This window comes from Limanda limanda, chromosome 10 (assembly GCF_963576545.1).
Source record: "Limanda limanda chromosome 10, fLimLim1.1, whole genome shotgun sequence".
Taxonomy (NCBI): domain Eukaryota; kingdom Metazoa; phylum Chordata; class Actinopteri; order Pleuronectiformes; family Pleuronectidae; genus Limanda; species Limanda limanda.
Window position 1 is genome coordinate 26,082,774 of NC_083645.1, and position 11,804 is coordinate 26,094,577.

Consider the following 11,804-nt stretch of genomic DNA (forward strand, 5'->3'; position numbering starts at 1 on the left):
AATGTATTTTCAGCTTACCCTTTTCAGCCACACTGTATCACGCTTCTAACCCAGCACATATCGCTGCTGCAAAAAAAACTCATGTGCACAATCCTATGTTTGTGGTTTAAGAGGTTTAAATAAAAAGGTTTGATATTGATTTATGTTTTAATGATTATTTCATGTTAGATGATATTCATTGTGATCTACTGGTATCAATGGATTAATTAGATTTATATTCTCAGATGAAGTGGATGTAGATCATCAGACCTGCTTCAAGCAAACAGATCGTAAAAGAAGAAAACACATGCATCCAAACATGCAGTAATAGAGTTATAACAATAATATTAGCTTAAGAGAATCTTAGTTATGATGTTTATTCCCTGACGTTGTTGAAATTTTGCACGTCATGTTTATTTGATCACATTGAGCTATTTAATATGTTTGATAGAAATGAGCAAATAAATAATATTTGGCACCTAAATAAAAACCTGGCTGGTGATGGTTTGATTCTGTTGCTGCTCTTCATTCATTTCTATCAGAGAATTCCACAGATCACAGATCAGTTATTGCTCCGTCAGGCTGTTTCCTCCTGTGATTCTCATTGGTCGAGGCAGAGGTCGTTAGCATCCACCCACATTCAACATGCTTCCACTCCATCAGCCTCTGGGATGAGTATTGATCAGGAATTCAAAACCAATAGTAACTCACATTAAGTGATTTTTGTTTTTCCAAACCATTCCTGTCATGGTATTGAACGTCCAGTGGGAATTTGAGTTTGGTTGATTTGCAGAATGTGTTGAGATTCATTTTACAGAGCGATAAACACACAGAGGCAGAAGTGACCCAGCAGATTCACACTGGACAGATGTTTGTATATTTAACAAATGATGAAGAAATTATATAAATGAACAATGAAGCTGTTGTTTATCCTGCAGTTAAATATAAATAAATAAATATAAAACTTACCATTTTCTTCTCTTCTACTGAAACGACCACAGATACAAAAACAAGCTGATTATTTTCTTATTGTATTTATTGTCAGCTGAGATTAGTTGTTACCCTATTTATATGTAAATTAGAGTTTAGCAAACAATCTGCCGGTCATGAAGCAAATCAATTCTGAGCTTTAATTAACTAATGTTTCCTTCAATTGTTTTTAAAGGTGTCATAGAACAGAAAGTAATCAGGACGTGCTTCATTTGACTTTCAGTTAATATTCTACTCTTCATATTCTTTTATGGTCAATAAAAGTATTTTAACACAAAATAGAGTTTGCACACTTGTTTTCTGTGTATTCCTTAATAACACATTGTTAATTAGTAAAGGATTCAACAGATTCCAGTACAAGAAGTTGTCTGAGGACATTTAAAACAACACAGACAAAATTGAATGCAAAAATTAATTTTAAAAAAGCCAAATGAAAGAGGTTATGAATTTAGAAGATGAAAATGAAAAAAGATAAATCTGTAACACATTTTAAATATGAAAAATGATAAAATATATTAAAATACAATGATATTATGACTATCAGACAGTTGGTTCCATCTTTCTAATGGTTTAATAAAACCTCTTTAGTCTTTGGGCTGAACTTCACACAGACTTACGGAGGTGAAGTATTTGATCAGATCAGTTGATGCTCCACTGGATCTCCAAATCCAATTCTTATTCCCAACCTTAACTCCGACCTTCACCTCAGAGTGAACCTCACACAACAACCCTGGGAATTCACTCGGCCAAAGGAGCAACAACAGGAACTCTCCACCTCCTCCTGGAAGCTCAGACCCTCCGACTCTCTCTCCTCCGTCTCACACTTACTCCCCTGACGTCTTGTTAATGCAACTCAAACCCACTCTAACGCTCTATATGCTCCCGTCTCTCTCTCACAGCCTCGTCTCTTATGAAACACACACACACACAGAGAGTGGAGCGATACATCTTTGTTTTCCAGCCAGAACAGGAGCTCTGGCTCTGAGTCACAGACATGGCAGGATCCCCACTGACTCTCCAGAGCTGATCTGGGCGAGTCAGTGGCGAGGTGGTCTGTTAATCAGCCCGAGGAGCCGGTGAGACGGCGGTGACGTCTTCTGTTTATTCCCCCGTGTGGACGCTGATCTTTGCTCAGCCCACAGATTTCCCCAGAGGACGAGTTGTGTGACCTGGACGCGGGAGGATGATGGTGAACGCTTGTTACTGCTTGTGTTTGGTTGTTGTGCGTTTCAGCCAAATTTCCTCCTCTGCTACTCGCCTCAGTCTGAACCCTAAATGTAACTACATGAGGATCACATGTGTGTACATGATGGATATTTAGTCACATATGAGTAGCTCTCTGCAGGTAAATCGAATTCATCATGTCTGTGGAGCTGCAAGTCACAGAAGTCACAGTAAAGAGTCAATATTCAATACAACTTGACACGTTGAGCAGAATTAATCACTGAGGAATGATCCCTGCTGCTCCGTCCCCTCAGTGTCGTTCTGCTTAGTGTGTTCACCAGGAGAATTGAACCTTTTGTTGAGAATTCACGCTTACTTCATTAACCCTAGAACACTAACGTAAAATTTGTTACATAATCACTAATGTCGGGTAGATTTTACCCAATATAGTATACCCGATAAAAAATACTTCTCATCATAATATATTAATGTACAACAATACATGGCAATTTGAAGTACTCTTCTTTTATATTCCCCGATACAACATCTCATAAAACGAAAAAAAGGTATAATGGGGGGACGCTATAAAAAGGCTCTCAACAGAATAGAGCTGGGAACTTGTTCTCCGGGCCAGCCGTTCCTGGGACTTGTCCGGTGAAGGCACAGTCTCCCTGCATCATTTACAAATTATATAATTTAAAAAAAAAATGTTACCCTCTAACACTAACGTTGGGTGAAAATTACCTGAACACATGCTTATTGAAAAAAACAGGGATGGGAGCAAGGAAACTAGCCGACCTTCTATGAAGTCAGTGAGTAGCATGAAGCTACGCAAGGACCCACACCACTCAGACAGCAGCAACACAATGAAAATCCCATAACCACACTCGCTTGGGTGAAAAACACCCGACGTTAGGGTTAAATCACTCACAATGAAGAGTCTACGTACGACCTGCCCCCCCACAGGCTGATCCGATAGAGATTGAAGCGTTGTGGTTATGTGCATGCAGCCTCCTCTGGTTTTAACAGTGATGTATGAGAGGGAGCCTGAAAAGCCTGTTGCTCTTCGTCCTCTCTCAGATTTGGTTAAGTTGGATCCTTTTGTGTTTCTCTGCTGCAACACGGAGCTGCAGCAGCTTAACCCATCGATGCTGCGTGTGAAGGAGTCAATAAATCAATCCTACATACTCCAGAAATTGAAGTCAGGGTTGATGTGGGTTGTGGAACTGGAGGTGTAGCACTCCATCACCCCTTAAGTCTGACAGCTCACTACGGCCAAAGGGAAAGTTGCAGAATGATGCAGACGAATGGAACAAGCTCCGTCGTTTCCCTGGGATCAGACGATCGCTCCGCTGCAGAATCATTTTCACAATGATTACGTTGTGTCACTGGCACTGACTTGGTGCCAGAGCGAACCCCCGACACGAATGACTCCCCACCAGCGATTCTCGTTGTGATAAAAGAACATGTTGCACAGAATCAACGTTGACATGGAGCAAAAACATAGATTTGGGGTAAAGGTCCTTGGCAACAAGTCATGTGATTACAACCTGGAGAAGAAACAAGAGAGAACCTTTATATCTAATTTATGTGATGATTCAATAGATGCAGTAAACGATTCCCTTGACCTTTTGATAGTTATGGCCCTATTTATTTAGATTGGAGCCAGGTCCTGTCAGCTTTAATTTCCCAGGGGGCTTTGCTCAGATGGTTACGGTTCTTTCAGCTGGGAGCAGCTCTAAATCTCAGTCTGTCTTTAAGTCTTTAAAGTCTTTAAATTTGTCATAAACTGTTACAACTGATATATTTTTTAAACTAATCAGGCAAAACAAAAGTGAAAGCTTCATTGTTACATCTGTTATCTCAAGAGAGACGTCTCACATCAGGGTAGATGGACACGTAATTAAAGAAATCTCTTTTCTGCTGGTTTTCTTATCAGAGCTTCTCTCAGTAACAGACCTGCAGCTGTGGTCTCTAAACTCTTCAGTCCTGTAAACTTGAGCCGCCACAAGTCAAACTTTCTTCCAGCTCATCCTCCGACACCTTGTCAGCCTCCATGTTGAGATCCTCCCGGGACTTTCAGTCAGCTTGAGCCCAGCGCTGCCGACTGGGAGCTCCCCACCAGTCCTGCCCTTTCAGAGACGCTCACACTCAGTCGTCTGGTCATAACACATTTTGTCAACATCACTCGGGTCTTTACAGCAAACTTTTTGAACAAACTTTTCTATTGAGGGTTGACCATACTTTCAGTGTTTTAGATTCTTTCTGTTCCCAACGTGGCTGTGATGTCTCTCCAGGAGTTCATCCCTCTTCCTGAGTCCTTTTATTCTTCTGAGGACGGGTTTTATAAACGTGGTTACCGGCGCTGCCAAAACTAGAGTACGCTGCCAAGTGGCCTGGGAAGATGTGTCAACCAACAATGTGTTCACCATCTCTGACTGGTCAAAATTGCCTGTGTATATTTTAGTACACTTTATGAACTTATATAAACCTCCTCAGAGCTCCTGTGAGTTTATCATCTTGAGTTGCTCCTGTTAACGGCACCTCTCCGTCCTGTCCAGGGTTCAAACTTCCATTCGTCCTCTTTTCTTATATCACGTTGGCTATATTATCATTTATTTTACAGTTAAATTCTCTATTCTCCCTCTTCTACACTATATTAGACAATCTATAAATAGACGTGTGGAAGTTAATCTATCAGTCAAATGTATCAGTTGATTTATATTTCCCATTATTATCTCATTTTTTAATATTCTGTTCTGCAGCCGCAGCTCTAATGACGAGGAAATGAATCGTGGGCGATGATGTTCATGTGGAAGGAAATGAGCTGCTGGGAAGAATCTCGCTGGTGATGTTGAACGGGTTCAGAGTCGAGAGGGTGTCAGTTTAATTCTCTGGTGTGAATGGACGACTGATGTGCTGATGCATCGTGACACAGAGCAAAGGAGTCGACTGGAATCAGAAGATACAACATCAACGGTTTCCATGTGGTGACTGACGTGCGCCGCTGGATGATCCACGAAAAATCATCGTTATTTCAGAGACGATGTTCGTATCAGAGCCAGAAACACGAGTCAACTCAAGATGACATGAATTTAATATCACGATACGAACCTGAGTCTCTGCAGCTGATGATCAGGGAAGATTTAGTTTCCTTTTTACACTAATAGTTCATGACCGACTCTGAGAAATGACATTTTTACAGATTTATAATCATGTTTCCAGTCAAACATCATTTGGTTCAATGGAGGAAGGAAAACAGAAGTTAATTCAGCAGCGAAAAACATGTTGAGTCCTTGAATATCAGTTAAAAAGCACGAAGGCAAAACAAGGGAAAGAAAACTAACAACATACATCATCATTATTATTCCAAACTAAGAATTTAACCCATTATTTATTACATTTTTTGATTCTTTGCACTTTCAGCCTTTGAATGATCATCACATAGAGGCTAGACATGACCCATAAAGAATAATATTCAATACTTTCCACTCTGTTAAATCTCTGAACTTGTGTAATATGTTTCTCATCAGCAGGTTCCACTGCTTTGATTCACCTCTAATAAAGTTTAAAGTGAGTTAAAGATTGAAATGCTTTGTCCTATTTATGGCTTCATCACTAAATCAACGGAAATATCTTGTGCACTTTTTGGTATTTGTGTTTTTGACAATATTTCAAAGTATTTCTCCAGCAAAAAGCATCTTATTTCAATCCCTTTACTTTACTAACTTTTAGCAACAAAAGAACAAGTGCATGATTATCCGGATCCATCTTTGAAGGCCTCTCTCCTCCTCTTCCTCCTCCTCCTCCTCCTCCCCCTCCTCCTCCTCCTCCTCCTCCTCCTCCTCCTCCTCCTCCTCCTCCTCCTCCTCCTCCTCCTCCTCCTCCCCCTCCTCTTTCTCCACCATCCTCCTCCTCCTCAACAGACTCAAGAGGCATTTGATAAACAATCGGTTTCTCACCCCTGAGTGTTGAGCATGGGGTGTGGTGTGGGGGTGTAGTTTATTAAAAGTTTACGGGGGGTGCATTTGGCTCCTTGCCTCTATATGAAACAGAGAGTTTGGTCAAATCAAATTCTCTTGAGGGAGCCTGTGAACACATTCTGCAGCAGCGATGACGAGTCATCAGTTATCGTGGGCTGCAGATGAATCCTCATTTGTCTCGGGAGCTTCGACCGGAGGAGCAATTAGAGGCTGAAGAGATAAACTGGAGCTTGTTAATCCAAACAACCTGATAAACTTTGTCGTGGCAGCAGAACGAGAGCTCAGGTATTCGTCTGCTCAGCTGAACCATCGGGGAAGACAAAGGAACTCAAAGGACAGATACACAATATGTCTGATGAGACACTTTGTCCTCGTCTGTGCAAATATCTGATTATGACCCAGAGCACACGGAGAAATGAAGTGTGTTAAATCAAATAATCATTTCAGCTCTTTTCTTTCTAAATGTATTCTTTTATTCTCTGTTCAACAGTTTTAATTTCTTTCTTTGTGTTGATTTTCAATTTGTCATGATGCTGTAAATGTGCATGTTGTGTAAATGTACTAAACAAATACAGTAAACTTGCCTCTTTAACTTTGCACGGATTTAAAATTCACAACAAACCCTATAAACCCCCCCAGAGGAAAGAGACCCTGAGGAAGCATGAGAGCCAGTGATGTGTTTTTAGGTTTAATCCACGTGGGCCAGCCCCCCCGAGGGCCAGCCCCCCCGAGGGCCAGCCCCCCCGACGCCACACACACCTGCAGCGGTGCCGATCCAGCAAAGGCAGCGGCTTCAAGGAGCTGACGCCTGCAGAAACTGACGGGTTCAACGGTGTTTTTAAACCTTTTCTGCCCCATAGACAGTTTCTATGTTGTCTGAAAGGTTATTATGGTCTGTTATTCATTGTGGGTACAATTAAGTAACAGCTGCAAAGCTCAGGTAGCAGCGTTGAAGCTACATTTTCTTTATCATGTCTTTAAACCAGTAAAATAAACGTAGTCCTTTGACCACACGACTCTTCTGTTCTTACCTTTACACCCTGTAATAATGTCTTCTTACATTTAGAGTGGCCTAAGGAATAAAAATGGTAAAAAAGAAGAACTTTCCCTAACTTCATCAGCACATCACTTTAGAAAGATTCTGCAAATCAAACCGAGATCTACCTGCTGGATCATTTTCACTCCCTTCACTTGACCTTTAGCTTTCTTCTCTTATGTTAGGAAGACTGAAATGAAAATGTGAAAAATACAGCGGCATGATATCAATCGTTCTTTCCCCTGAATAAAATATCTCATTCTGTTAAAGTGAAGCCGTATTCATATTGCACTGCTCAGAGACTTTCCTCATATCTCAGATTGTGTTGGAGATTCTCTCCTCTGGTTCACTCTGAGTTCACTAAGATCCCGTCGCTGTGTCACGGTGGATCAGATGTTTCAACTCGTGACGGGGAAACGCTCGGGGGCGGAGTCAGCGTGAGGCCGACACAACACAACTGAGTGAACAGACATAAACAGACGTGTAGGATGAAAACATCTGCAGCTCATCTGCTCACAGTTATCTCACAGACACGGAGAAACACGGCGTGAAAGTCTCGCCAAGTTTTAGCAAAGGTCTGAAGACGCTTCTCTGACTTAAAGAAGGTTAGAGAACTTTGCTTTGTCGTTTACCTGAGTACTTTTTACATAAATTAACTTAATCTACCTTTTACAACGGCAGCAAGATATTTACAATCTGACCATCTAGTTACAGCATTTTACATTTAAACTTCATATCACTAATTTTATATTTTCTGGATCTATCATTTCTAGATATTTGTTTTAACTACTTTTCTGGAATTGTGGTTTCATATAGTTATAGTTAGTATAGTTTTATTATATAATAATATCCTGGCGTTTACAGTTTAACGTTTCCATTCCATCCTTTGTTTTTTTCAGAATTAAAGCATTTGCAAGGTTTATTTTCTTATATTTTCAGTGTTTGACTTCCAGAGAATCTCAAAGTGATTTAATTACCGTTAGAGACGACACAGCAAAGAGTAGTTTCAGTCTTTCACATGAAATCAGGGTTCCATTATATCCCAAACTCCTGTCCACTAGTAGTTGTTGTTTTCGAGCCTGTAAGTTTTTCCTCAACGGCAGATTTCTGTCTCATTAGCTTCTTGATTGTGAGAGAAGTTTCTTGGCTGCTCACACGTGTCAGTGGGAAACCAAAGATTCTGTCTCGGCTCTGCAGTCGATCTCAGTCGGAGACGAAGCCGCTGATGGTAAAAATAACGTGTTTGATCAGCGCCTGAATCATTCTGGCTGATTCACAGACGACAGAAATACTCGGGAGAAGAAGCCAAACTGGTGGAAAAATTTTTAGGAATTTAAAATGCACTTTTTCACAGATTAAAAAATGTAAATATGACAAAGATAAATCACTGAATATATAAAACTTTCCAGATTAGATTTATGTTTCACAGTGCGGAGTGTTTCCTGACAGATTCAGCGCTTTAACAAAAGGCAAAGCTCTCAGTGTGGATAACAAATCACCAGTTAGCACATGATGCATCGAGCTGCTCTTATCCCCCTGCCAGCTTAATTAAAATGATCAATCTGGGACACAGCAGCGTGTTTGCCTTTGTTTGCAGGCTAGTCCCTGATTAAGCATTAATAGTAATGATGTATGAATATTTGACGACAGCTTGTGTGGCCTTTCAGGAAACGGGTGTGGGCCTCAGGTGTGACGGAGAGAGTCGTAAATGTTACATTTATAAACTCAATTCATCGAGTTTGAGAGAAATGTCTCGAGGAAAAGTTCCTAAAGGTCAGAGATGTTGTTGCTGTTGATGTCACTGAAGTGAGGACCTCAGGTTCTCTGAGGACACATAAACAACCTGATCCTGCCGCTGATCAAAGAAGGAAAGTGTCAATATGAAGATATGGAAACTGTAATTACATGAGCAGTTAAATACTGAAAGTAGGAGCAGTCGCCCTCAGAAGTTCTAGAGTATGAGGCAAATGGAGATTTGTGATTGTGGTCAAATTCAGATAACATTTGATATTTTACTTGTGATTTAGTGGAATTTGTCTGATTCACCAATTTGTTTTATTTTGTATTATGTATTTTCAGTTTTCTTTTGAACAGAAATCAACAGAATAGTCCAAACTTGTCGTAGGTGAAATCAATCTGCAATTATTTAAATCACGTTTTTCACTAATGGATTAGGACACAGCTATTTCAAATAATATACTAATTACACCATTGACATTATTCAGGTATATCTGGAATGGCTTATTAGTATGCGATTTATCAGTTAATTGTCACCATGAAGCTATTTTCAGTTTTTTGCACCATTTTTATATCGAAACAGATCTTTTTTGCACGTTATTCACACACATTTTCTGAAGATAACCCTAACCCTAACCCTAACCCATTTTTTAAATCTGACGTCATATTTGTACGAACCAATGGAGAAGAAATTTATGATAAGAATACGAAAACGTTCTTGCCCGAGGCTCATTGTGTTTTCTAACCTCCAAAAATACACATGACTCATGGATCCTGGTCAAAGTATGAAGCACAAATTAGAACCATGAGAGAATTGGACAATGCATCATGTGTGATACTCCAACACCTGCAGGTTTGACATTTCCAGCTGTAGAAACCCGATGAAGAGCACGACAGCCGCAGCGTCACATTGCAGATGCTGATGAATTTGTTCCACGTCGCTTCTTTCACTTCACCGAGTTCCACATCCAGTCAGAAACACGCGTCTGACAATGTGCAGCAAATGGAATCATCACTTCAACTTAATTATGTCAAACCTGAAAAGCAAGCAGGGAAGTGATGGGAGACGAGCAAACGTGGAAGAAAAACTAGATTCTGAGTCGGTCTCCATTGACAAACCAGTAAAATGCACAACCTGGATTGTGAGACCTCATTATTCCTCATTGATACACGTGGGTTGTGTGAATGTGTTCGAGGTAAAGCACCATCAGAAATGTCTCTCTCCAAAAACAGCCAGAATGAGGTTAAGATATGATTTAATGTATGTTGCTACATGAAAGAAGTGAATCCTGGAGTTCTGCTGCCTGTGGAAAAAATATTTTCCAATTAAAATTCAGCAAACAGGCACCTTCACTTATTGAGGCTGTTATTCAACATGTTCCAGAGAGTGCACAGGTTCCATTGACCACACATGAAATGCATGAAGGGAGACGATGGAGACCCAGTGAGTAAACTCCATTTGCAGCTGAAGGTCACGAGAAGCAGCTGAAAGCTCCACAGTGACATTCACAGAGTTTAGTATCGATTCTGCAGCAGCACACAGTCTCTCCGGCCTCTTTCCACTTGTAGATCTGTTTTCACGACACATTACCTCTGTGGTTCAGACTCAGCTTCTTTATCAGACTGTAAATCCACCAGCAGCACAAACCTGCTCATTCTGAACCCAGGAGAAGTTAGAGGATAGAGAAAGTGAGACGTGCACATACAAGGAGACATTTGTGACTAAACTCAGTCTGTTCTACAAATTAGACTGTGTGTATGTGTGTGTGTGTACCATTTACATAAATAATGGGAAACACTGGAGGGGGGGACATTTATTCCCAAAAATTAATCTCAAGCCCAGTCATGCTAACAGCAGCAGCAAAAGAAAAGTAACATTCATACGATAATTATGAACGTTAAAAACAGCTTTAGAAGTTGAACTCCAACCCCTGCATTTACAGGAATAATTTAACAAACCCGTAAAAGTTTAATTGTCCCATTCAGCCACATGGGAGCTGGAATCATTATCTGAGTTAAACAATGGCAACGATGTAAAGCACTCATTATTTACGTATAAATACTCAATAGACAATAGAAAATGTAACATTTCTTCCACAGAGCAAAGGATTAATACACAGAAACATATATCTGCTAAATAACAGAATGTAATCGATGCCATTAGATTCAAATTAAAAGACACAAATATCTTTTTGATGACTTTAATAAAGATTAACTATAAATCTATTTGCGATGTTTCTTAGCAGCTCGATCTGTCCACGAGAACTTACATCACGACTTCTTCCCATCACCAGGCGATTGTGCAAATCCAAACCCTGTTGGACACCGAGTGGGGCCGAGGCAGGAGCGCTGTGCTGTCACATTCATTACCGGCCTGAAGGTCACGGAGGCTGTCGTCACACAGCGTTTATTTGATTTGGGCAGAAGGGTGAAATCTTGTTATCCTCTCCTAATGAGCAGAAAACAGAGCTCGGGATCTATGGAGACGGCGAAGGCCTGTCTGGCACCTTGAGTCGCTGACATTCTCTGTCCCTGCCCGGGACGAGTCCGGGGACAGAGGACACGCGTGGGGACGCCCTCACCTCAGGATGAGTCTCCCTCAGCTTGTTTGTCCCCGGTGAGCGTGCGGCTGCTAATGAGGGCGAAGCCTCGGATCCTCAGCTCGAAGCCGCGGAGGGCGCCAGGTTGTTGTTACCGGGGAAATAAGTGAGAGGAACGTGAAATGATTGGTTATCACACGAGGAGAAAGGCCATTTATTTTTCAAAAGACTCCAGCAAGGATGTAATAACCTGTTTTCCAGCTCCTGCTCATTAGTAGACTCAGAATAAAACAGCATCTATAGAGTAAAGGAGCCTGTTCCTTTATGTTTTTTAATTATTTACCCTGCAGAAGTGTTATTCTTCTTATTTCTAAC